The sequence below is a fragment of the Callithrix jacchus genome, chromosome 2, assembly GCF_049354715.1.
Source record: "Callithrix jacchus isolate 240 chromosome 2, calJac240_pri, whole genome shotgun sequence".
Classification (NCBI taxonomy): Eukaryota; Metazoa; Chordata; class Mammalia; order Primates; family Cebidae; genus Callithrix; species Callithrix jacchus.
This window is the reverse complement of record NC_133503.1, coordinates 152,303,513-152,329,627: the sequence shown is the minus strand read 5'-3', so window position 1 is coordinate 152,329,627 and position 26,115 is coordinate 152,303,513. Positions and strand designations below refer to the sequence as shown.

At 39.5% G+C, this 26,115-nt stretch overlaps 1 long non-coding RNA gene across 1 annotated transcript; it reads left to right on the top strand.

The window, feature by feature from the left end:
- Positions 1-993: 993 nt before the first annotated feature.
- LOC144581601 (uncharacterized) lies at positions 994-7,212 on the top strand. The gene is made up of 3 exons (XR_013532637.1): positions 994-1,092; positions 3,444-3,522; positions 7,058-7,212. It is a non-coding gene; the product is annotated as an uncharacterized LOC144581601 (long non-coding RNA).
- The last annotated feature ends 18,903 nt before the right edge of the window (positions 7,213-26,115 follow it).

Here is a 26,115-nt window from a genome sequence, read left to right as displayed (position 1 = left end):
TAAGCATAGGGTTATAGGTGCCTTGAAACAAAATTCAAGATAATTCCAAGCCCATTTACATGAATATGTCTTCAGTTATTATGTTCACAATTGTTTATTTGAGAAAAGTCAGAAAATTTGGTTTGAATGGGATTTGAGTGAAATTATATACTGCTGTTATAACTATGAATCATGACATGAACAAAAGCTACAACTGTCTGTAATCCTGATAGCTATTTTGTAATCTTTTAAGTTATGTGTGTCAACTGAAGCCTAAGTAAGAGTTAGTGTGGCCTTGCACACATACAACGGCTTTGGGCAGTAACACAGGCCATTTCATCTAAGTATTTATTATATAGCAGGAATCATCTTTACATTAATTAATCACCATCCTATCATTTAATTTACGAATTAGGTACTAATATCATCCCCACTTAATAAGACAACAGAGGTCCAGAAAGGTTAGGTAATTTGGTAAGCAATTATTTGAGTCTGAATGCAGGCAGGCTCTGGGCTCCAAAGCTCATGCCCTTCAGGGTTAAAATCATGAGGATCAAGTGGATCACAGATAAAAGCCTTTAAAAAGCACAATGTGTATTATCCATAAGTATTAGTTAGATATGAGTCATATTAAAGACCATGTCTTTATGACGTGCTAATATGATGTGCTAATAGTGATTAGATTAACAGTGAACATTTTGAATTTTCTTAAAACAATTTTGTTGAGACTTTCAGCTTTTAACGATAATAAGTGCAGCTCTTAGCATTACACATCAATAAGTAAAAAAAAGATACATCAATTGCTGTGGGTTTCCCAGAAAACAGGCTGGTACAATTTGGCTCTTTGTCTCCACCAAAATCTCAGGTTGAATTGTAATTCCTGGTGTTGGAGGAGGGGCCTGGTGGGAGGTGATTGGATCACAGGGATGAACTTTCCCTTTGCTGTTCTCGTGATAGTGTTCTCACGAGATCTGGTTGTATATAGCCCAGCCCCCTTCTCTCTCTTCCTCCTTCCAGGCATGTTGGACTTCTTAACTTCCTCTTCACCTTCTACCCTGATTATAAGATTCCTGAGGTCTCCCAAGGCATCCTTCCTGTACAGCCTGTGGAACTGTGAGTCAATTAGACCTCTTTTCTTTATAAATTACCCAGGTTGTTCTTTATAGGAGTATGAGAACAGACTAATACACAGCCTCCGAGAGGGAATGGTTTATTGGAAGCTGTCTCTGGAGATACACCTGTGAAGAATCGAGTAAGACAGGACTGGGCAGAAAGAGGTGCTGATATACAAAGTGGTTGCACCTGAAGTCTTACGCAATTTTACTGGGAGCTGGGATGCCATTTCAGTTTCCCACCCCAGCGTTCAACCCAGGGGGACTTTATGTTACTACTTAGTCACTCATTAGTATAGGCTGCTCCCCTGGAGGGGAAGTAACCATGGTGCGACAGTTCCCTGCAAGGGGAGGAAATTCCCAGTGAGGGATGCAGCTGTGAACCATCAGCAGCAGCTAGTATTCTCAGTAGCTGCAAGATGAATGCTGGAGTCCTGAAGATCTGGATAAGACACCACAGCATCCACTATACCACCTCTTACAAAAGGTGAAAAAAGCCCCAAATACATAATTGACTAAAAGTAAAAATACAAATGGCAAAGAAAACTATGAAAAACTAATGTTTATTAACAAGGAAATGTCAATTCAACAATTTTATCAAATTGGCATAGATGAAATAATAGTTAATATTAAACAATAGTGAGAGTACCCCAAGATGGGCCTCATTTTTATTAAATAATTTATTTACAAATTATTTCAAACTTATAAGAGTAGCAAGTGCAGTACAAAGAACCCTCACATCCCTTCACCCAGCTTCTCTGTGTATTAACATTTCATCACATTTTTGTACATACTATATGTGTATGTACATTTATACTTATCTATATCATCTATAACTCTATTGATTGCCCCTTGTACACAGAGTTTTTATTTATTAAACTAAGATGTTAAAAGCAGTGACTTGAAATTCAGATAGGAGTCTGAGTCCCAGTCACTCATTTTCCATGGGACCTTGAGCCAGATAGATTTTCTTATGATCTCTGTTTCCTCCATTATCGTTTTTTGTTGTGCGAATTAGATCTTCCATACAGAACTCAGCACTGGCTAGGATCCCTGTAAATGTTAGCTGCTGTCATTGCTGTCTTCATTATTCTCAGCTCCTTGAGAGCTGGTACTACACCTTGTACATTGCTATGAACCCTCAGAGCTTAGCACTGCATCTTGCAAATAATGGGTCCCCAGGAAATGTTTATGGATTGATTTGCTTTTTTTTGCTCAACATATTATAAGATCAGGCCCAGGGGGCGGGGGGGCGTTGCCAGGGGCTCATTTGGAGGGCTGTCCCTCAGATGTTAGGGCGAGATGCTGTAGAGAATGAAAGCAGCACTCAGAAGTGGAAACTTTGTTAATGACTCTGCTCCAGCGAAAATGGGCAATTCATTTGTTGTCCAAATAGGAGTATATTCAAGAAATTCCCTTCTCTTCCTCGCTCTTTGAAGTTCCTCATGAATGTTTGGCCCGTGTATATTGTCTGCCGTACAGTATTTTGGAACAACAACAATAAATACTGGTAAGACTGAGAAGAGAAAATTTTGTCATGCTCAGTCCTTAAAGGAAGCATTTACATCTAAAGAAATGCTTGTGCCTCTGCCTGTCTCCTTCCGCTGGCTGCTCTCCTCTATATTCTTAGCCTTGGCAACACTGGCACGTTGCAGTCAAGAGGCCCCGAAAGTGATGGTGGATGGTGGCAGAGGTGAAGTGATGGGTATAGGAGGGGAAAGCTCTCGTTTAGAGAACATGGTATGACTTAAGCAGGAGGCTAGAGGTCACATCACTTGTTGGCTGGCTGTATATGTACCCAACGAATTAGCCTGACTTTTTGTTAACAGGAACAGGCAGGAGAATGTGACTGCTGGCAGTGTGCATCACGTCCTTACAGCTAGCATCAAGGAAGACAGAAATTGTTCTCTTCCCCAAAACTGTCTGAGAAATCTTTGGGGAAGGACCTTGGCCTGGCTGGGATTGTGCATCTTACCCTGATGTGAAGCTCTGAGGCTTGAGTTGGGGAGGCTGTGCTTAACTCAGCCCACCTGTGTTCAAAGGGACAGGGTTTGTATCCAGGTGAAGGTGCGATGTCAGGAAGCCAGGTTAGTTTGCAAAACGTTACCTATTTCTGCAGAAAAAGCTGGGGACTTGCTATTGTTTCCCTTGTATCACCTCTGTTATTCCTGCAGTATTTTGGCCCTGGCTTCCTCAGAGAGGTGAGCCCTTGGTAACTTTGTTCCAGCCTTTAAAACCAGATACCCATCCATTCCTTTGGACAAGGTCCAATCTCAGTGAACCTTGGCCTTTCTAACCTGATCATGGCAAATGTCTTTCTGACCTAATTTTAACACTCCGTTTCTGTTCCAGAGCATCCTGCCTCCTGACTCCTTCGACGTTTACTCAGAATTCTCACCCTGAACTGGACTTTTGGACTCAACAACAAAAGGTAGATTCTTCTGGGGCTTTGGCCTTCAGGGTTCTTTAAGGTCTAGTTTGGGATTCCCCTCAAGGTGCTGTTGGTCTGCACCCTCCTGGCTTAGCTCTGGCCCAGGGGTCACCATATTGACACTGGTAGTATCCTGAGAGTAAGGACCAGGGAGATCTGAACTTGAGTAACAGGGTGTAAGGTCTCAGTCACTGAGTGGTATTCCTTGCTGTGTTGTGGAAGGACTCAGCAGGGAGGATCTATGCATGGGTGCACTGAATTCCATATTTTTTTTCTGAGGAGGCTCTCCTTGAAGGCCGTATGAGGTGTCAGCTATAACTCCCCTGCTCAGGTGTACAGATGCTACCATGCTGAAGTTCAAAGGCCAAAGCAGAATCTTTTCATTCACATCCCAAACCCTTAATTGAAAGAGATCTTGCTGTTGATTTTTCTTAAATGTGCCCAACGTTGCCAGTTCTGGCATGAGGGAAACACATAACTATGAAGTTGGAGGGCGCTGCCATCGGTTTCCTGTGATTTAGGACCCTCTCTGGGATTTGTATTTTTCTAACTTAAGTATTTTAGTATCCTTCGTATTCTTATTCTCTGAAAAAATAGATTCCAACCAAAGATGGAAAGGTACTAGTAGAACCAAGGATACTCAGCAATAATAGTTACTATGTGCCAAGTACATACTATGTGCTAGGTGTGTTTATGTGTTTTTTTGGCATTTATTATTATTTTAGATTCAGGAGGTGCATGTGTAGGTTTGTTACATGGGTATATAAGGCTGAGGTGTGATCCTGTTGTGCAAGTAGTGAAAATAGTACCCAGGAGGTAGTTGTCCAACCCTTCCTCCTCTCCTCTGGAATCCCCGGTGTTTGCTGTTGTTCTCATCTTGTACCCAATGTTAAGTTCCCACTTAGAGAATATGTGTTATTTGGTTTTCTGTGTCTGCGTCAATTCACTTAGGATAATGGCCTCCAGCTGCATGCATCTTCCTGCAAAGGACATAGTCTTTTTTTTTCTGGCTGCATGATATTCTATGGTATGTATGTATCATAGTCTCATGATCCAATCTACCATTAATGGACACCGAGGTTGATTCCATGGCTTTTATATTGTGAATAATGTGCAATGAACATGTGAGTGCATGTCACTGTTTGGTAGAACTATTTGTTTTCCTCTGGGCATCTACTCAGGAATAAATGGGATTGCTGGGTCAAATGGTAATTCTACTTTTAGTTCTTTGAGAAATCTCCAAACTGCTTTTCACAGCGACTGAACTAATTTGCATTCCAACCAATAGTGTTAACATTGTATGTTTCTTTTTCTCTGCAACCTCACCAACATCCTTTCATCTTCTGACTTTTTATAAAGCCATTCTGATTGTTGTGAGATGGTATCTCATTGTGGTTTTGGTTTGCATCTCTCTGCTGATTAATGATGTTGAAACATTTTTTCATGTGCTTGTTGGATGCTTATATGTCTTCTTTTGAGAAGTGTCTGTTCATGTCATTTTCCATTTAGGCGATCTTTAGATGGGTCTCCAATTTTACATGTATACATTTATTTCCTGATTTTTTTCAGTTGACAGATATTTAATAAGTTATTTCTGTTTGCCAATAATCTATGTTAGGTATTCTTGGAGATAAAAGAAGGGAAAAACAGTGTCTAATTTTGAGTGCCTCAGAGTCTCATTAGGGAACTAGTGAACAAAAAAAAATATCTGACACTGTAGTGGCAAGTGCTGTAAAGGAAGGAGGAAAGCACAAGCATCTCAGTGTATGGCAGGTGTTGGGAAGGGAGTAGTTATAAACTGAAGCAATAGGGTGTATTAGTGTCTTGTGGCTGCTGTAACAAATTGTTGCAAACTTAGTGCCTTAACATCATACAAGTTTATTCTCTTATAGTCTGGAGACCAGAAGTCTAAAATCAAGGTTTTGGCAGAGCTGCATTCTTTCTAGTTGCTCTAGGGAAGAATCAATTTACTTATCTTTTCCAGCTTCTGTAGGTTTTCTGCATTCCTTTTTTCCCCTTTGTTCATGGCACCCTTCCAGCCAGCACTTGCAACACTCTGCCGTCTACTTCTAGGAGCCATCCATCTCCATTTTTAACCCTCCTGCCTCCTTCTTTCACTTATAAGGACTTTTGTGATTACATTTGGCCTACCCAGATAATCCAGTAAAATCTCCCAGATAAGGTTCCTTAATTTAATAACATCTGTAAATTCTCTTTTGCCATGTAAGGTAACATATTCATCAATCCTGAGGGTTAAGACTTGAGAGTCTTTGGTGGTGGTGGGGCATTATCTTGCCTGCTACAGAAGGCTAGATTGTCTTGAAGTTCTCTTCTAACTTGAAAATTCCATGGGTTTATTGGAGCCATGTCAGCATGATTTGTCTTATTTAATCACTAGCCCTGACTGTGTCTCATTGTGCTCAATGAAGAGACAACTTTGTGGAGTTCCAATTCAGTCTGTGTATCTTGACCTTTGCGCTGCTACAGAGGGAGTCATGTGGAGGAATTACAATATTTAATACCAAGGGTTTCAAAATGCAAACTGTTTTAGTGATAAACAATGGTCATTAAAGAACATCTTTTGTCTCCTGCTCAGTCACAACCCAAACCCTGAGCTGACAAGCTTACTCTTTCTTCTTAGATCATGGCCGATCTGTATCACACGACACTTGGAAAGTAGTCATAAGAGAACGCACTTTCATTACTGTGGCCTGAAAAGTATGTGGGAAAATCAAAGGGATGGAATATAGAGATGGCTAAATATGTCTGCTGGAAATGGAGTGAGAACTCAGTGAGGATTATTGGTTTCTTCACCACTTGTGCAAATAAGCAGAGGCATTGGAGGTCCAGAGAGTACCAAACAACAGATATTTAGAAAGTCACTGACTTGCAGCTTTGAAATAAAGTCTTTGTTTTTATAATACTTTGCCTTTCACAATGACCTATTGCTTTGGCTACTAAAAATTAGATGATATTCCCTGAGCCAATCCAAGGAATATGGGGCTCATGAGTGGCTGAGGGATGCTGGCTCAGGACTAAATAATTGGCTGGGAGTATTATTCTCCTTTTTGTGTTTTTAAGCTTTCCCCTGTTGGCTCCTTTTTATTTGTAAAGAGAGTTTCTGTGGGCACTGTAAGTTGCTACCCAGCAGAATTCCCTGCCCTTCTCCTGAACAGATCCCTGATTTTGTGCAGGTATCCAAGACAAGTGTTTCCAGGGATGCTGCTTCTACCGTCAGCACTGGCAAGGGGAACCTGATTGGTTTGAGTGTAATCTCATCACCCTGGCTGGTGATTGGTTCAAGAATGGGCATGTGGCCCTTTGTGTTTCACTGCTGGCCACTGAGGCATAAAGAGAGTTTGCGGGTAGCCATGGAGACTATTCTTATTTGCTTTTAAGAGAGGTCGAATGCCACTCTCTTTCCCTCTATGGATGGGAATAAAGAAGCACGTGACTCCAGATTCCTCTAGTGATAATTATATAACCATGAGAAAACAAAAGCACACCAAAACAACACACCCTCTGCACATTACAGGGACTCTGTCAGTGTGCATGGAAGAAAGGAGCAACAAAAAGAAGCTAATGCTTGATCACGTGCTGGACTCTATTGATCAGCAAACTCTGGAACCCACCTTGTCTCTGAACTCCCTGTTATACAAGTCATTCCTCAACTGTTTATGCTATTCTGAGGTATGTTTTCTTACTTGCAGCTAAAAACATCCTAAGACCTGTGCTTCAAGTAGTCACTATGGCTCTAGTATCACCAGGGTGAGGCTATGGACAAGTTCTCATTAGCTCCAAGGCTTGGCCTAGCTTTTTTCATAATCTCCAGCTAGTATTTTTGGGAGTTCTAGAAATTCTTGAATCAACTTGGGCAGCATTTCAATGCTGTTCTCTTTATTAACTGTCCTATTCCTCAGGGCCTTGGTTGAGGCTTAGCAGCTTTTTAAAAAAAGAAATTAGAAGGAGAATGCTCCCTCCCTCTGTTACATTCTCAGTCTGTAGGTAGCAGGAGTGATCCTAAAATAGGGATGCTTGAGTTCCAAAGCATTAAAGAGATAAAAAGGCTAGTCCTTTCATTTTTATAAAATTCAGATACACAATTCCCTGTTGACCTTCAGGCTCTGTAGCTAAGTTTGGCTAGACCAGTGTCCAAGAGAAATGTAATACAAAATACAGGTGTAATTTTAAGTCTTCTAGCAGCTGCCTTAAAAAAGTAAAAAGAATCAGGTAAAACTAATTTTGATATTATTTTTATTTATTCCAACATATAAAATTATTTCAATATGCACTTGATATAAAAGCTTTTTGTGAGACATTTTATGCTACTTTTTTCAAAGCAAGTCTTCAAAATCCCGTGCACATTTAATCTCAATTTAGACTAGCTACATCTCAAGTACTCAGTAGCTGCATGTGCCTGGTGGCTGCTGCCATTTTGGATGGCACAGGGCTAGACTCTGCCAAAGTTTTGCCCACCGAGGGAATTTGCTCCAAGTGGCTTTCTCCTCTTTTCTTGAACTCTGATTTCTATTATTTTCTCTCTAATCCCAGACCTGCTTTCTTCTTTTGTTTTTTCAGATGTGTGTCCATATGTTTGAACTCCAACTGTGAATGTGGCTGGAGATAATGTTTTCCCCCAGAAAACTTCTCAGCTCTTATTTAAATCAATAAATTTAATTAGTTGCAAATGGAGCTAAGTAGGTGGGAGGAGCTGTTTATGAATGCAAACATATATTTGCTTGAGGGGAAAGGTGTTATCCAAATCAAATTTATTTTACCAGAGCAAACAATAAAACCCAATGGACACTTTCTAATTCTTTTTTTATCTGACCTTCCCATTGACCTTGCTGAACACCATTTTCTTCCTGGAAGTCTCTCTTCTCCTGGCTTCCATGACACTTGCCTCTCCTAGTTCTTCTGTTTCTTGGACTGCTCCAACCTGGGGCTCCCCTTTTACTGCCCTTGCCTTAAGGGTGATGCTCCAATGGTTATCTCTCTGACCCTCCTGTCTTTTGTACTCCATATAGTCACCATCAAAACTTTCATCCATCCATGACTTAACTGTAATTTACATACAAATATTTCCCAAATATGTATGTTCAGCCCATATTTATCTCCTGACCAAACCCATGTAATACATTGTTCACTAATCAGTCCCTTTTAGCTATCTGAAGGGTCGTCATTTGTAAAACTGGTCATTAATTTCCCTCCTCTAAACTGGACTCTGTATCTTTGTTTTCTGTTGTACTAAATGGTACCACTAACCATTCAGTTGACCAGGCTGAAATGAGTTGTTATGCTAACTTAACTGCCTCTCTGTCTGTCACCTCCCCTATGTGATAATCAGCAGTCCTTCTGATTAAACTTAATACGATCTCTTGATTGAGTCACATAGTCCCCTCATTACCACTGCCACCATTTTGTCTTTTCTCAATTACTTAACCTCTGACTAGTTCCTTGCCCTCACTCTTGATCCCTCTTTCCAACCCCCTTATTGCACTGAGAGGAGCTTTTCTCAAACAGAATTTGCTGGTCAATCCCTTGTTTCTTTGCTTACAATTAAACGGTTTTTAAAAAATTTTAATTCAAGTTCCAGATACATATGCAGAATGTGCAGGTGTGTTACATAGGTAAACACGTGCCATGGTGGCTTGCCGCATTTATCAATCCATCAGCCCTGGGTATTAAGCCCTGCATGCATTAGCTATTTATCCTAATACTCTCCCTTCCCGCTGCCACAGGCCCCAGTGTGTGTTGCTGCCTTCCCTGTGATCTGGCTTCTACCTTCCTCTCCCATTTTTCTGCCTGCTTTTGCTCTACGTTCCATTTACATTGAATTCAAGGTTCCTTTTTGCCTCCTGGGCCTTTTCACGTGCTGTTCCTCTGTCTTGGACAGTCTTTTTCCCACCTTCCTTCCCTGGCTAATTTGATCCTAGCAGTTCTAAAATTTTGGTCTCTGAAGTCCTTTAAACTCTAAAAATTATTGAGGACCCCAAAGAGTTCTTATGGGTAGGGGCAATATCTATCAGTTGTGACTGTATTCAGAATTAAACTAAGAAATCTTAAAAATAGTTCTTCATTGATTGACTGTAAAATAACAACATATAAATAATGACAGTACCCAAATACCATTTTATGGAAATGACTATGTTTGACAAGACAAAACAATTTAGTGAGAAGAATGGCATCATTTTGCATTTTTGCAAATATCTTTAGTGTTTGGCTCAATAAAAGACACTGGTCTCATATATGCTTCTGAGCTCAATCTCTGTAATACGTTGTTTTAGTCAAAGCTGTGAAAAATATCTAGCTTCAAGTAGCATATAGTTGGAGTATTAGTACCATAACAAAGTGCCACAAACTGAGTGACTTAAATAACATAAATTAATTTCCTCACAATTCTGAAAACTAGAAGTCTGAGATCAGCATGGCTGTGCTCCCTCTGAAGGTAGTAGGGAAGAATCCGTCCTCTCTCCTAACTCCTGGTAGTTTCTTGGCTTATGGCAGCATAACTCCTGTCTTTGCATAGAGTTCTCTCTGTGTGTATGTCTGTTTCTGTGTCAAAAATTTCTCCTTTTTATAAGGATACTTGCCATGTTTGAATAGGATCTATTCTAGTTATCTCATTTTAACTTGATTACCTCTCTGTAAAGACCCTTTCTACAAATAGGGTCATATTCTGAGGGGTAAGAACTCTATTATATCTTTTTGGGAGATATATTTCAACCCTTAACAGTGGAAAAGGCAGTACTTCACAGGACCCTTCCAACAGAATCTCAGATGTTCTTGGGTCATACTTTGAAAAACAGTGCTTGAACCCATCCTTCATGTCTCAGTTGAGAAGCTGCTACTCTGCAACGCCCTTCCTGACCCAAGCCCACATTCAGTGTTTCTCCTGTGTACTCTGCAACATCCTGGGTTTCCCTTTTCAGAACACTTATCATACGATTGTGGAATTCCTTCTAGAGGGCTCTATTTCCATTACTGGACTTGATTATAAAAATTGAGATCCATTGACCATGGTCAGGAATCACTATTTTGTAAGTTTTATTTTGAGCAATATGCAAAATATAATTATAGGGTTTAAATCTTTTATTTTTTTTTAAAAAAACCTCTAAATTCTTTTTGAGAAAATTGTTTAAAATAATCTTTTTGGCACATAAAGTCTCTAAGGTACATCTTTAGATCAGCAATAGTGCAGTGCTAATTTAAAAGAGTAAATTATTAATATGTTCATTAAAATGTGTAAAGCTATCCTGTGGTAGATATATTTGCCAGTGTTTATAAAAAGAACTTTTTATAGTCTCATTAGAAGCTCCTAAAATATAAACTGCTTAGGGAATTGCATGAAACTATAGCTCTGAAGAGACTTTAATTTCTGATAAAATGTTTTGAACATTACATTGCTAAAGTAATATTTATGCATTTTGACTGTGGGTTAATAATGCACACCAGTGCAATGGAAAACAGTTTTTCTATACTAGACCAGAAATGGTGGTAGAGATTCTGTTTGTATATACACAGTTAATTCTAAATATCCTAAGCATATTCTCTTTCTTCTCTTTTATAGGTGATTGTCAAAAATAATGAAATTTTGGTTCATATAATTTGGTGGCCACCCACTTCCCCAACTGTGTTCATGGGCCTGTATTTCTTAGGGATAAAACTCCCAAGTGCTTTCCAAGCCAAGAATGTCAACATTAGTGAAGATCTATAAAAACAAAATTTGAAAACATATTTATTTTGAACTGAATGTCAAGTGATTTTAATTTTGTTGACTAGATTTGGCAAGACGGTCACTGTTGAGGTTATATCTCCTTTTGCTGCTTCCTTTTGAAGTTAGGATCCATCTTTGTGGCTGATATAGAGAGTGAAGCATTCTGTGTTATATCAATTCTAACTTTCAAGAGAGGAGTTTTAACACATGTGTTTGTGACCGAATGTGGTAACGTTCTCCATCTTGCCTACTGGATTGACTTGGATTCCTTCTTGGCTGCCATGACCTACAAACAAAACGGGAGACAGTTCTGGAAAAGATTTCATCGAATTCCTACAGCCTGAGTCACTACTTATTCTCTCTCCTCTTTTTCCAATCCAATTCCCTGTAGTACTCTCCCATGTATGAATAATTTTCTTTAAATTATTTACCTGTCTGTACCTCTGACCCCTTGGAGAATGCCTGGATTTATATTAATGTGATGCTGGTGATTGTTATTTTAGGTGCTGGATTTGAAACGATTTTTGGAATTGTTTTATTTTTTAGTTGGTAGAATTAAAAAAAAAACAATTAGTAGGTATTGTTTTCACAAAAATAGGAATTTTACTTGATATGGTTTGGCTCTGTGTCCCCACCTAAATCTTACCTTGAATTGTAATCCCCAGGAGTCAAGAATGGGACCAGATGGAGGTAATTGAATCATGGGAGTGGTTTCTCCTATGCTGTTCTCATGATAATGAGTGAGTTTCATGAGATCTGATGGTTTTATAAGCATCTGGCATTTCCCCTACTTGCACTAATTTTCTCCTTCCTGCTGCCCTGTGAAGAAGGTGCCTTGCCTCCTCTTTGCCTTCTGCCATGATTGTAAGTTTCCTGAGGACTCCCCACCCATGCTGCACTATTAGTTAATTAAAACTCTTTCCTTTGTAAATTACCCAGTGCTGTGTATTTCTGCATAGCAGCATGATAACGGACTAATACACTACTTTAAGAAAATTTGTCAGATTAATGTGGTTTTTCAACCAATAGTTATGGAAGTTTACTGTATTATGTATGAATTCTTAAAACAGATTTAAAAAAAGAAGACATATATACTAAAAATTATTCTGATTAACCTATGACTTTGAAAGATTTAATTAGAGTATTAATTTAAAGATAAAAATAGCAATAATACAAATAAGTAGTTAAAAGGTTTACTCAGGGCTTCTGTGGGATTTTATTGAGTAATTGATCATTATTGTATGATGATAATACAATAACGATCCTTTATATAGAGTTTCCTTAGTGCTAGGCACACTTAACTCTCACAACCCTGAGACACATGCTAAAGGATTCTCTCCATGTTATGTCTGAGGCAAAGCACAGGGTGGATAAATGACTTGTCCAAGGTCACATAGCGAGTGTGTGGTGGGGTCAGACTTCAAACCCCAACAGCTAAGTCCAGAGTCAGTGCTCCCTAGAAGAGTAAACTACCAGGTATTCTCCAGAGGGACCTTTATCACAGTCAAACTTTGTATTCAATGCTTTGTTATGTCAGTTTTGGGGTTGGTTCCTCTGGAAGACGTAGACTTCCATTCTGACTTTTGATTGTCTGGGCAACCCTACCAGGTCTATCGAAGATGTCCCCATTCTTTCTTTTCACTGTCCTGTTGTCAAAATTTGTCAGTTTCATTTCTCAGTCTTCAAAATTCTGCCATTTGTGTGTTGGTTTTGATTAGCAAAGCCTGGCCTGATAACATATTGCCAGAGACATGTAATTGTTCTTAGATAAGTTACATCTAACAATGTATAATGTGCACGTATCCACAGGGCCTTCAGCAAATAGTAGTAATAATAAAAGCAAATAATGAAGATTCCAGGATATGTTAGTAGCTGATATGTATTAGGCATTTACTAGATGCAGTGAACTTCTCATACAGAATTTCGAATCCTTTGATCATACTAAGCTTGGTGTTACACACTCATTTTGTAAGTAATGAAGCAGGCCCAGCCACCAACTTTCTTGCCAACAGTCACTAAGATGCAGCTTGGGCTTTGTGATTCCTAGCTCCCTCTGGCCTTGACTCTGGCTATCTTCCAACTGCTACCATTGGGCTTCTGAGACGTGGACCTTAATGTGCCAGATCTGGGGTTTGATCTGAGGTAGCCAGTAACCTCACAGAAGAGAACAGCTTGTCTTCTTTTCTCTGTCTCATTTTTTCTTTCTTTTCTGTTGGGAAACTTACAGAAAGCATTCCCAACACATATTATTCTCTTTTGTAACACATTACACTCACATCCTCTTATATAAAATAATTTATGTGAAATTAACATCCCCAAAATGTTGCCTTACTTAATCTTTTAATTGTTTGGTTGCACTTCTTTGGAATAGTTGCCATTATTGCTTTGAAACTCCTATCACCATTTTAGATTTAGACTGCACTCTCCCTCTCTGTGCCTTTCATGGATCCCTAATCCTGACTCTGACACTTCTCTTCCATGGTACATCTAAAAAATGCAGATCATTTTCTAAATGTTGCACTTGAGTGGAGTCAACTGCTTGTACGCATTGGTTAAATTTAATCAATGTCTGTTTGAGTCAGCGTACTTTGATTACATGTGTGCTGAGCAGAATATTGGGTTATGTTGGATAAGGATAGAGCTTGTTACATGAGTATTTTAGTAAGATCACACAGCTTTTTTTTTTTTTTTTTTTAATACCTGTGCTACAGTTCTTACTGAAGTAGCTGGCCTGTCCGTCAGGAATATTGAGGACATCTGATTGTTAATTTCCATATGAAGAGAAAAAGAGGTGGTCTTCCATAAGATTATCCTAAAGCTCAGTAATCCAGTTCCACTGGAGATCCTCTTCTGTCCTCTTAGTCACTGCTCCCTCGCACAGGCACCTGCTTTTGTGTTCCCACTGAACTCTAAGTTCTAAAACCTCTGGGATACCCCCAGCTTAGAGTATCTTTTCCAAGACTTTATTTCCCTTCTCATTCCTTGGCTTCTTAAAATTTATCTCTTTCTGGCTTTATTCCCTCCCCACACATCAGTCCCATGGACTGCAGTCTAGAAGCCTAATTGTAAGGATCTAGTAGGTGCAGAATCATGGGATACTAGAGTTGAAAGAACCTTTAGAGAGAATTCTAGCCCAGCCACTGAACGGATGAGAATTAGACTTGGAGATTTAAAGTGAATTGCCATGCTGGATCTTCATGCCAGGACTCCTCCATTAAATCACTGTATGTTAATTTTTCTTTATTGACAATGCCTTTATTTGCATTTTAACTGGGCCTTCAAGTGCTTAGACCAAAGTTTCCTAAACTTGGCTAATCATTGAAATCACTCCCATCATGGTTCTGATTCTCTAAGCCTGGGCTGGGAATAGGAAACTATATTATTAACAGGCCCAGGTAATTGTAATAATTAGCATATATTGGAAAACTGCTTTAAACCCAATGACTGACTTAGTGGTATTGTAAATTCCAGCTGCCAAGTCAGGCTAATGGACTGTGCAGTTTTAGGCAATTGAGTTTTTCTAATTCAAATCAGTCCACTCAAGGAGGCTGGTGTTGATTGTAAGGCAGATGTGGCTCTTCCTTATTGAAAACTGGAAGTACAGAAACAGTCCTTCAAACTCTGGAGTCCCAAACTTAGTATTTGTTGACATAGAAAATATTAACATAATCATGAAACGAGGTGAAAAATTAATGTCTTTGGCAGTAGAATCCTTGATAAAGAAGGGGCTATCTTTGTTCAGGGCCATCAACTGGTAAAGGCATTTTGGAGAGAAGGTGACAAGGAAGCTAGGGAGATTGCTAAAACCACTTTTCATTAGAAAAGAATGGGAATTTGAGTTTGAGGAAGAGGAGAGGAGAGAAGAGGAAGAGGAAAAAACTAAACAATATAGTGAGGTGACAACAACTGTATTGAACAGGGTCCTTCATGTTTCATCTTTGGTTGTTTGCATTACTGCAATATTAACACTTTCTTCTCAGAGGTTTAGAAAAGTCAGCTTCATCCACAAAGGCATTGTACTGCTTTTTTGGATAAGAAGTAAGATATATGTCTAAATTCATATATGCAGAACACGACAAACCATGTAGGATTGAGAATAGATCAATTCAGTAAGAGAAAGAACTTGGATTGAGGGTATCCATGGATTACACGACAGCCAGCACCCTGTATATACAGCCCATGCCCTTGTATTTTATGATTTTGAACTGAAGCATGTATTGACTTTGTCAGGATGCCCTAAACATCGTAGATTCAGCCTTTTCCCAATAAACTGCGAAATTCCACTGCTGAACTATTTTTCAAATTTAACTAGATGTCCTGGATTTTTATTTGCTACATCTGGTAACCCTACCAGAGAACCACAAATGCCCTAGCAAATTTACAGAGATCTTGGCAAGGGCATTGGACTTTCCGCAAGTTGTGAATGTGGTTTCAGAAAATCTTATCTAGATTGTCTAGGGTGGGGTGATTTCAGCTGACACTGAGGTTACAATTAAAACTGTCCTGTCAAATCCAGTGTCTTCCAACCTTGGCTCACAGTAGAGTCATTTAGAAGCTTATAAAAAATCATCCCCAGACCCCATTCTCAGGATTCTGGTTCATATACTCTGGTATGGGGCCAAGACTCAGTATTAAAATTTACCAGCAGATTCTAAAGTGGAAGCTAGGATTGAGAGTCATTGGTCTGGAGGCCACCATTTACGAAGCCTATGTAGCTGTGAGGGGCAAAGACTGGAGGCTTGGGTGAAAGAGGGAGGGAATGAAGCCCAGTGAGGAGCTATTTCCATTGGAGTCTAAATACCTGCTTGGAAGGCTTGGACCTGGCCAGGCCTGAAATACTTGTCAATTTGAAACTTTTCTCATTATTTCTTGCTATTTAATTCTACAAAGAAAAGAAAAAGTCAAGTGTCTTCTCCCCATCCCCCATCCAATAACTACAAGATTAGGGCTTAAACAAAGAAATAGACAAATGGGAGTTATATATTAAAAGATTTATTGCATGGAACTGACTTATATGACTGTGGGAGCTTATAATGCAAGTTTGAAATCTATAGGGCAAGCCATCAGGAAGGGCAGGTTGGAACTCTTGGATATGAGCTGGTGCTGCTGTCTATAGGCAGAATATGTCCTTCAGGGAAACCTCAGCTCTGCTGTTACAGCCTTTCAACAGACTGAATCAGGCCACTCAGATTATCTGAGATAATCGCCCTCACTTAAAGTCAGCTGATTCTGGACTTTTATCACATTTACCAAATAAGCTTCAAAATGACACCTAGATTAGTGTTAGATTGAACATCTGGGAACTATAGCCCAAACAAATGGACACAGAAAACTATCACATCCATTTCATACTTTTAATCACTTCCTAAAAGTCAGTTGCAGTTGCTAGACTGCAAAAATTCCAATCAGAAATGCAAAATACACTGAGGAAACCTGGCTAAGGTGACCTCTTGTTTGTTACCATTCTCCAACCTGTGTGACCCAGGATGACAGGGAAAATCAGGTGTGGCATTTTTTTTCCTCCAATTTGTGGCATTAATAGAGAGATGCAAAGGGAGAGAGAGAGACAAGAAAATGAGGGAGAAAGAGTCAAGCTCCTAGTCAGAGCCTGTGGATGAGAGAAGAAATTAGTTCAGGGAAGAAGATGGAGGCTCATTTGTAATCTCGTTGGGGCAGTTGTGTGTGAGGCTTAGTGTCTTTTAATTTAAAATGTACTTAGGCTTCCTGCTGTGGTGCACAGGTGGTGCTAAGGAAATTGAATTTGTGAGTGTGATTTCTCTTGGAGTCATTTAGCTTTATTGCTTCACCAGAACAGCTTGCACCCTAACCCTGCAGAGTCCTCTTAAAACTGCCACAGCTCTTGGGTGTGGAGGAATGTAAACAACTCAATCCTAAATCTATTTCTAATACTGAAAAAATAAAGGTCTCTCTCATGTTCACAGCCTCCTGATTATGTGCAGTCTGCGAAGAATGAAAAATGCCCTGGGGGAGGGAGGACGAAGAGAAGCTGGTTGGGGGCACAAAAGGACAGTTAGATACGGAACAAATTCCAGTACTTGATAGTACAGTAGGGAAAGAACAGTTAACAATAATTTATTGTATATTAAAAAAATAGCTAAAAGAGAAGATTTGTAATGTTCCCAAAAGAAAGAAAAGGTAAATGTTTGAGGTGATGGATAGCCCAGCTACCCTGATTTGACTGCTACACATTGTATACAGGTATCAGAATATCACATATATTCTAAAATATGCACAACTGATATATATCAGTTTTAAAACAGAATGATGAAAACTGAAAAAAGAAAAGTACCCTGGGCCAAGAGTTCAGAGGCACCAATGCCTGAGATTGGCTCTGTCATCAGTTTCTTCACCGGTAAAAGAGTGGAGTTGCTTAAATTGGAAAGTATTTTTCTGGTCTATTGGTTCCATGATTCTTAACAGCAATAGTCTCTGCCCCACACGTGCTTAAGGTGGTGAGTTGGCTCTTCAGATTTCCTGGGGTCCTGGGCTTGTGTTTAATGGAATTATGGTTGGAGAAGCTTCTGTTTAGGAATAGAATGAAATTTAAGCAACAAGTTTCAGCTTTACCTTATATTTGAACAATAAAATTATTATGCAAACTTGGTAAACATCTGACAGTGAAAGAGGATGCTCTTCAGAATTGTGTGGTGGCTGGCAAAATGGCCAAATAGGAACAGCTTCGGTCTGTAGCTCCTAGCGAGACCAAAGCAGAAGGCAGGTGATTTCTGCATTTCCAACTGAGGTATCTGGCTCATATCACTGGAACTGGTTAGACAGTGGGTGCAGCCTACAGAGGGTGAGCCGAGGCAGGATGGGGTGTCACCTCACCTGGGAAGCACAACGGACTGGGGAACTCCCTCCCCTAGCCAAGGGAAGCCATGAGAGACTGTGCCATGAGGAATGGTGCACTCAGGCCCAGATACTATGCTTTTCCCACAGTCTTTGTAACCTGCAGACCAGGAGATTCCCTCCGGTGCCTGTGCAACAAAGGCCCTGAGTTTCAAGCACAAAACTGGGCAACCGTGTGGGCAGACACTGAGCCAGTTGCAGGAGGTTTTTGTATACTCCAATGGCATCTGGAACACCAGTGAAACAGAACTGTTCACTCCCCTGGAAAGCAGGCTGAAGCCAGGGAGACAAGTGATCTTGCTCAGCGGATCCCACCCTCACAGAGCCCAGCAAGCTAACACCCACTCACTTGAAATTCTTGCTGCCAGCACAGTAGTCTGAAGTCAACCTGGGATGTGTGAGTTTGGTGGCGGAGGGGCAACCATTACTGAGGTTTGAGTAGGCAGTTTTCCCCTCACAGTGTAAACAGAGCCACCAGGAAGTTTGGACTGAGTGGAGCCCACTGCAGTGCCACAAAGCTGCTATAGCCAGACTGCCTCTCTAGATTCCTCCTCTCTGGGCAAGGCATCTCTGAAGGAAAGGCAGCAGCCCCAGTTAGGGACTTATAGATAAAACTCCCATTTCCCTGGGACAGAACACCTGGGGGAAGGGGCGGCTGTGGGCACAGCTTCAGCAGACTTAAATGTTCCTGCTTGCTGGCTCTGAAGAGAGCAGTGGAGCTCCCAGCACAGTGCTTGAGCTCTGCTAAGGGACAGACTGCCTCCTCAAGTGGGTCCCTGACCCGCATGCCTCCTGACAGGGAGTCACCTCCCAGTAGGGGTTGATAGATACCTCATACAGTAGACCTCTGGCTGACATCTGGCAGGGTGCCCCTCTGGGTTAAAGCTTCTCGAGGAAGGAACAGGCAGCAATCTTTGCTGTTCTGCAGCCTCTGCTGGTGATACCCAGGCAAACAGTAGACCTCTGGCAAACTCCAACAGATCTGCAGAAAAAGTGCCTGTTAGAAGGAAAATGAACGAACAGAAACCAATGGCATCAACATCAACAAAAAGGAGGTCCACTCAGAAACCCTATCTGAAGGTCACCAACATCAAAGACCAAAGGTAGATAATTCCATGGAGATGGGGAGAAACCAGCACAAAAAGAATGAAAATTCCAAAAACCAAAATGCCTCTTCTCCAAAGGCTCACAACTCCTCATCAGCAAGGGAACAATATGGAGAATGATCTTGACAAATTGACAGAAATAGGCTTCAGAAGGTGTGTAATAACAAACTCTTCCAAGCAAAAAGAGCATATTCTAACCCAATGTAAGGAAACTAAGAACCCTGAGAAAAGGTTGGAGGACTTAATAACTAGAATAACCAGTCTAGAGGAAAACATAAGTGATCTGATGGAGCTGAAAAACATAGCATGAGAACTTTGTGAAGCATATACAAGTATGAATAGCCAAATCAATCAAGCAGAAGAAAGGATATCAGAGACTGAGATAAATTTAATAAAATAAAGCATCAAGCCACTGTTAGAGAAAAAAGAATGAGAAGGAATAAACAAAACCTCCAAGAAATATGAGACTATGTGAAAAGACCAAAGCTATGTTTGGTGGGTGTACCTGACAGTGATGGGGAGAATGGAAGCAAGTTGGAAAATGTTCTTCAGGATATTATTCAGGAGAACTTCCCTAACCTAGCAAGGCAGGCCAGCATTCAAATTCAGGAAATACAGAGAACACCACAAAGATCCTCCTTGGAAAGACACATGATCATCAGATTCACTAAGGTTGAAATGAAGGAAAAAGTGTTAAGGGTAGCCAGAGAGAAAGATCAGGTTACCCACAAAGGGAAGCCCATCAGACTAACAGCAGACTTCTCTACAGAAACCCTACAAGCCAGAAGACAGTGGGGGCCAATATCCAACATTCTTAAAGAATTTTCAACCCAGAATTTCATTACTGGTCAAACTAAGCTTCACAAGAGAAGGAGAAATGAAATCCTTTACAGACAATCAAATTCTGAGAGATTTTGTCACCACTGGCCTGCCTTACAAGAGCTCCTGAAGGAAGCACTAAACATGGAAAGGAACAACCAGTTCCAGCCACGGCAAAAACAAACCAAATTGTAAAGACCATCGATACTATAAAGAAACTGCATCAACTCTTGGGGAAAATAACCAGCTAGTATCATAATGACAAGATCAAATTCACACATAACAATATTAACCTTAAATGTAAATGGGCTAAATGCCCCTAATTAAAAGACACAGATGGGCAAATTGGATAAAGTGTCAAGACCCATCAGTGTGCTGTATTCAGGAGACTCATCTCACATGCAAAGAAACACATAGGCTCAAAATAAAGGGATGGAGGAAGATTTGTCAAGCACATGGAAAGAAAAAAAATGTGGGGGGTTGCAATTCTACTCTGTGACTAAACAGATTTTAACAAAGCTCAAAAAAGACAAAGAAGAACATTACATAATGGTAACGGGATCAATGTAACAAGAAGAGCTAACTATCCTAAATGTATATGCACTCTATACAGAAGTACGCAGATTCATAAAGCAAGTTCCTAGAGACCTACAAAAACTTAGACTCTCCCACAATAATAGTGGGAGACTTTAACACCCCACTGTTGATATTAGACAGATCAATGAGACAGAAAATTAACAAGGATACTCAGGACTTTAACTCAGCTCTGGACCAAGTGGACCTAGTAGATATCCACAAAACTTTCCACTTCAAATCAACAGAATATATGTTCTTTTCAGCACCACAATGCACGTATTCTAAAATTGACCACGTGATCGGAAGCAAAACACTCCTCAGAAAATGCAAAAGAATGAAAATCATAACAGTCTCTCAGACCACAGTGCAATCAAATTAGAACTCAGGATTAAGAAACTCACTCAAAGCCGCGTGACTCCATGGAAAGTGAATAAACTGCTCCTGAATGACCACTGGGTAAATGACAAAATTAAGGCAGAAATAAATTAAATAAACCATAAATAAATAGTTTCATTTGAAACCAATGAGAACAAAAACACAGTGTACCAGAATCTCTGGGACACAGCTAAAGAAGTGTTTAGAGGGAAATTTATAGCACGCAATGCCTGTAGGAGAAAGTGGGAAAGATCTAACATCAACACACTAATAGCACAATTAAAAGAACAAGGGAAGTAAGAGCAAACAAGTTCAAATGCTAGCAGAAGACAAGAAATAACTAACATAACAGCAGAATGGAAGGAGATAGGGGCATGAAAAACCCTTCAAAACAATAATGAATCCAGGAGCTGGATTTTGAAAAGATCAACAAAAGAGATAGACTGCAAGTCAGACTAATAAGAAGAGAGATGAATCAAATAGATACAATAAAAAATGACAAATGGGAGATCATCACTGATCCCACAGAAATACAAACTACCATCAAAGAATATTATAAACAGCTCTATGCAAATATACTAGAAAATCTAGAACAAATGGATCAATTCCTGGACACATACATACTCCTGAGACTAAACCAGGAAGGAGTCGAATCCCTGAATGGACCAATACAAGTTCTGAAATTGAGGCAGTAATTAATACCCTACCAACCAAAAAACAAAAGGCTCAGGACCAGATGGATTCATAGCTGAATTCTATGAGAGGTTCAAAGAGGAGCTGGTACCATTCCTTCTGAAACTCTTCCAAACAATAGAAAAAGTGGGACTGTGCCCTAACTCATTTTATGAGGCCAGCATCATCCTGATACCAAAACCTGATAGAGACACAACCAAAAAGGAAAATTTCAGGCCAATATCCCTGATGAATATCAGTGAGAAAATTCTCAATAAAATACTAGCAGCACATTAAAAAGCTTGTCCACCACGATCAAGTCGGCTTCATTCCTGGGATGCAAGGCTGGTTCAACATATGCAAATCAATAGATGTAATCTATCACATAAACATAACCAATGACAAAAATCAAATGATTATCTCAATAGATGCAGAGGTCTTTGATAAAATTCAACACTCCTTCATGCTAAAAACTCTCAATAAACTAGGTATTGATGGAATGTACCTCAAAATAATAAGAGGTATTTATGACAAACCCACATTGAATGGGCAAAAGCTGGAAGAATTCCCTTTGAAAACTGGTAGAAGACAAGAATGCCCTCTCTCACCACTCCTATTCAACTTAGTATTGGAAGTTCTGGCCAGAGCAATTGGGCAAGAGAAAGAAAGAAAAGGTATTCAAATAGGAAGAGAGGAAGTCAAATGTCTCTGTTTGCAGATGACATGAATGTATATTTAGAAAACCCCATCATCTCAGCCCCAAATCTCCTTAAGCCGATAAGCAACTTCTGCAAAGTCTCAGGATACAAAATTGATGTGCAAAAATCACAAGCATTCCTATACACCAATAACAGACAAACAGCTACATCATGAGTGAACTCCCATTCACAACTGCCACAAAAAGAATAAAATATCTAGGACTAAAACTTACAAGGGATGTGAAGGACCTCTTCCAGGAGAACAACAAACCACTGCTCAAGAAAATAAGAGAAGACATAAACAAATGGAAAACATTCCATGTTCATGGATAGGAAGAATCAATATTGTGAAAATGGCCATTTTGCCCAAAATAATTTGTAGATTGAATGCTATCCATATCAGACTACCATTGACTTTCTTCACAGAATTAGAAAAAACCACTTTAAATTTCATGTGGAACCAAAAAAGAGCCCATATATTCAAGACAATCCTAAGGAAACAGAACAAAGCTGGAGGCATCACGCTACCAACTTCAAACTATACCACAAGGCTACGGTAACTAAAATAGCATGGTACTGATACCAAAACAGATATATAGACCAATGGAACAGAATAGAGGCCTCAGAAATAATGCCACACATATGCAACCATCTAATCTTTGACAAACCTGACAAAAACAAGCAATGGGGAAAGGATTCCTTATTTAATAAATGGTGTTGGAAAAATTGACTAGCCATATGCAGAAAACGGAAACTGAGCCCCTTCCTTACACCTTATACAAAAATTAGCTCAAGATGGATTAAAGACTTAAACATAAGACCTAAAACCATAAACACCCTAGAACAGAACCTAGGCAATACCATTCAGGACATAGGCATGGGCAAAGACTTCATGACAAAAATGCAAATCAATTGCAATGAAAGCCAAAATAGACAAATGGGATCTAATTAAATGTAAGAGTTTCTGTATAGCAAGAGAAACTATCATCAGAGTGAACAGGCAACCTATAGAATGGGAGAAAATTTTTGTGATCTATCAATCTGACAAATGGCTAATATCCCAAATCTACAAAAATACAAGAAAAAAAAAATCCCATCAAAAAGTGAGTGAAGGATGTGAACAGACACTTCTCAGAAGGAGACATTTATGTGGCCAGGAAACATATTAAAAAAAACTCATCATCACTGGTCATTAGAGAAATGCAAGTCAAAACCACATTGAGATACCATCTCACACCAGTTAGAATGGTGATCATTAAAAAGTCAGGAGACAACAGATGCTAGAGAGGATGTGGAGAAATAGGAATGCTTTTACACTGTTGGTGGGAGTGTAAATTAGTTCAACCATTGTGGAAGACAGTGTGGTAATTCCTCAAGGATCTAGAACTAGAAATACCATTTGACCCAGTAATCCCATTACTGAGTATATAACCAAAAGAGTATAAATCATTTATTATAAAGACACATGCAGACATATGTTTATTGAGGCACTGTTCCCAAAAGCCAAGACTTGGAGCCAAACCAAATGCCCATCAATGATAGACTGTATTAAAAAAAATGTGGCACATATATACCATGGAATACTATGCAGCCATAAAAAAGAATGAGTTCGTGTCCTTTGCAGGGACATGCATGAAGCTGGAAAGCATCATTCTCAGCAAAGTAACACAAGAACAGAAAACCAAATAACACATGTTCTCACTTATAAGTGGGAGTTGAACAGTGAGAACACATGGACACAGGCAGAAGAACAGCACACACAGGGGCCTTTTTGGGGTTGGAGAACTAGGGGAGGGGGTTAACATTAGGAGAAATACCTAATATAAATGACAGGGTGATGGATGCAGCAAACCACCACGGCACATGTGTCCGCATGTAACAAACCTGCACATTCTGCACATAGATTCCAGAATTTCAAGAATAATAATAATAAATTAAAAGCAATTGTGGCTGAAACAGATTGCCACACACAGCATATTTTCACTCATAAGTGGGAGTTGAACAATGAGAATTCCTTTACATAGGGAGGGGAACATCACACTGGGGCACGTCAGGGGGTGGAGGGTAATGGGAAGGAGAGCATTAGGCTAAACACCTAATACATGTTGGGCTTAAAACCTAGATGACAGGTTGATGGGTACAGCAAAGCACCATGGCACACATATACCTATGTAACCAACCTGCACATTCTGCACATGTATCCCAGAACTTAAAGAGAAAAAAAAGAATTGTGCCTGAATAATGGATATAAATTGAAACAGCATTGGGTAAACTGAAACTCAAGGTCACTTTGGATAAAGGCAACAGAGACTCTTGGAACCATTTTAATTAGAGCAGTGATTCATTTTTTCAGATCACTTCAATAATGAAAATAATGTGTAGTGTATGTTGATCTATGTTGATATGTGGCAAAGCAAAGTGTATCTACTGGTTTTGCGGAAGGTACATTCATCTACTGCCAAATATTAGATAATTAGAGGAAGAGGAGAGACCAGAAGCAAGGAGACCAGTAAGAGACAGCCAAAATAACACAGGCAAGAGGCAATGAGAGGTGGATTAATTTGGGAAAAGGCCTGAGAATTCATAGCAGCAAGAAGGAATAATGAAACCTACTCCAGCCATTCAGATTATCATTGTTTGTACTGTATGTGATGAAGAAGCAATGAACAGTTTGATTTGGTGCTTATTAAGAAAAGTTGTGATTTAAATATATTGAATTTAAATGTAGAGTTTGGTTCTATATAGTCGTTTATTGCTTAGCAGCACGAAGAAGGCATCAACTCTCTGAACCTTGAGATTCTGCTCTTGCTTTTTCTCAAAATAGAAGCACTTGGTAGCTGTCTCAGCTAAATGCCCTGTCTTATAACCAGGCCTGTCTGAGAGATGAATTGAATAAATGTTTCTGGAGATATTTGGTCTTGGGATTGTATCATTAGGACTTATAAAGCATGTCTAATTTACTTAATGGATAATAATGTCTTGGAAATGGCTATCATGATCTATTTACACCGAATGCCTGAGTGCACAGACCATTTGTATAAATAAGCAAATGTTCCCTGCTGTCAGGATATTTTTTGGTCTGTAGATCAGTTACCTGACACCCTTAGTCTATAGTGTTAATTTGGGTAGTGATTATATCCTGCATGTTATAAATCTGCAAATAATCATTATGCATAGCAGCTGCTTGGGTCTTGGCTATTTTTACCCAGCTATAAAACCCAGCCTGCAATATCTCATTTTAAGAAGGGAAGTGATATGGAGGAGTCCAAAAGAGCATTCCTGGACTTATTTTATGGGCTTTAATGTTGAACATGAACTGAAGCCATGCATGTGTTCTTTTCTTTTTCTGGAAAGAAATAAAAATACTTAGACTCTAATATGGTCAATGCCAAGAGCACATGAGTGCATTTGTCTATTGTGAGTACCCACACCTTCAACCTCCATTAATTTGATAGGCATGCTACAAAAGGCATCTTGACCTAACTGGAGGTATGTTTTCCCAGTGCCCTTGAATCCACTGCTGATTGCATTAGACCTCTGGACATTTGTCATTCATGCCATTTTCTTCTGTTTTCTCTTGCGGATAGTATCCATTGTTAATAATTGACTCATTCACTTATTTATGTCCTTTATTGTTTCAAAAGAGTCTTAATTTTGTTTTTACAGTTGTGTATTATAAAGAAAAAAATTTAAGAAATGCATGTAAAGGGAAAGTAAAGTAGGAAAACACAATGAAGGCAAAAGTGAGGCTAGTCCACAA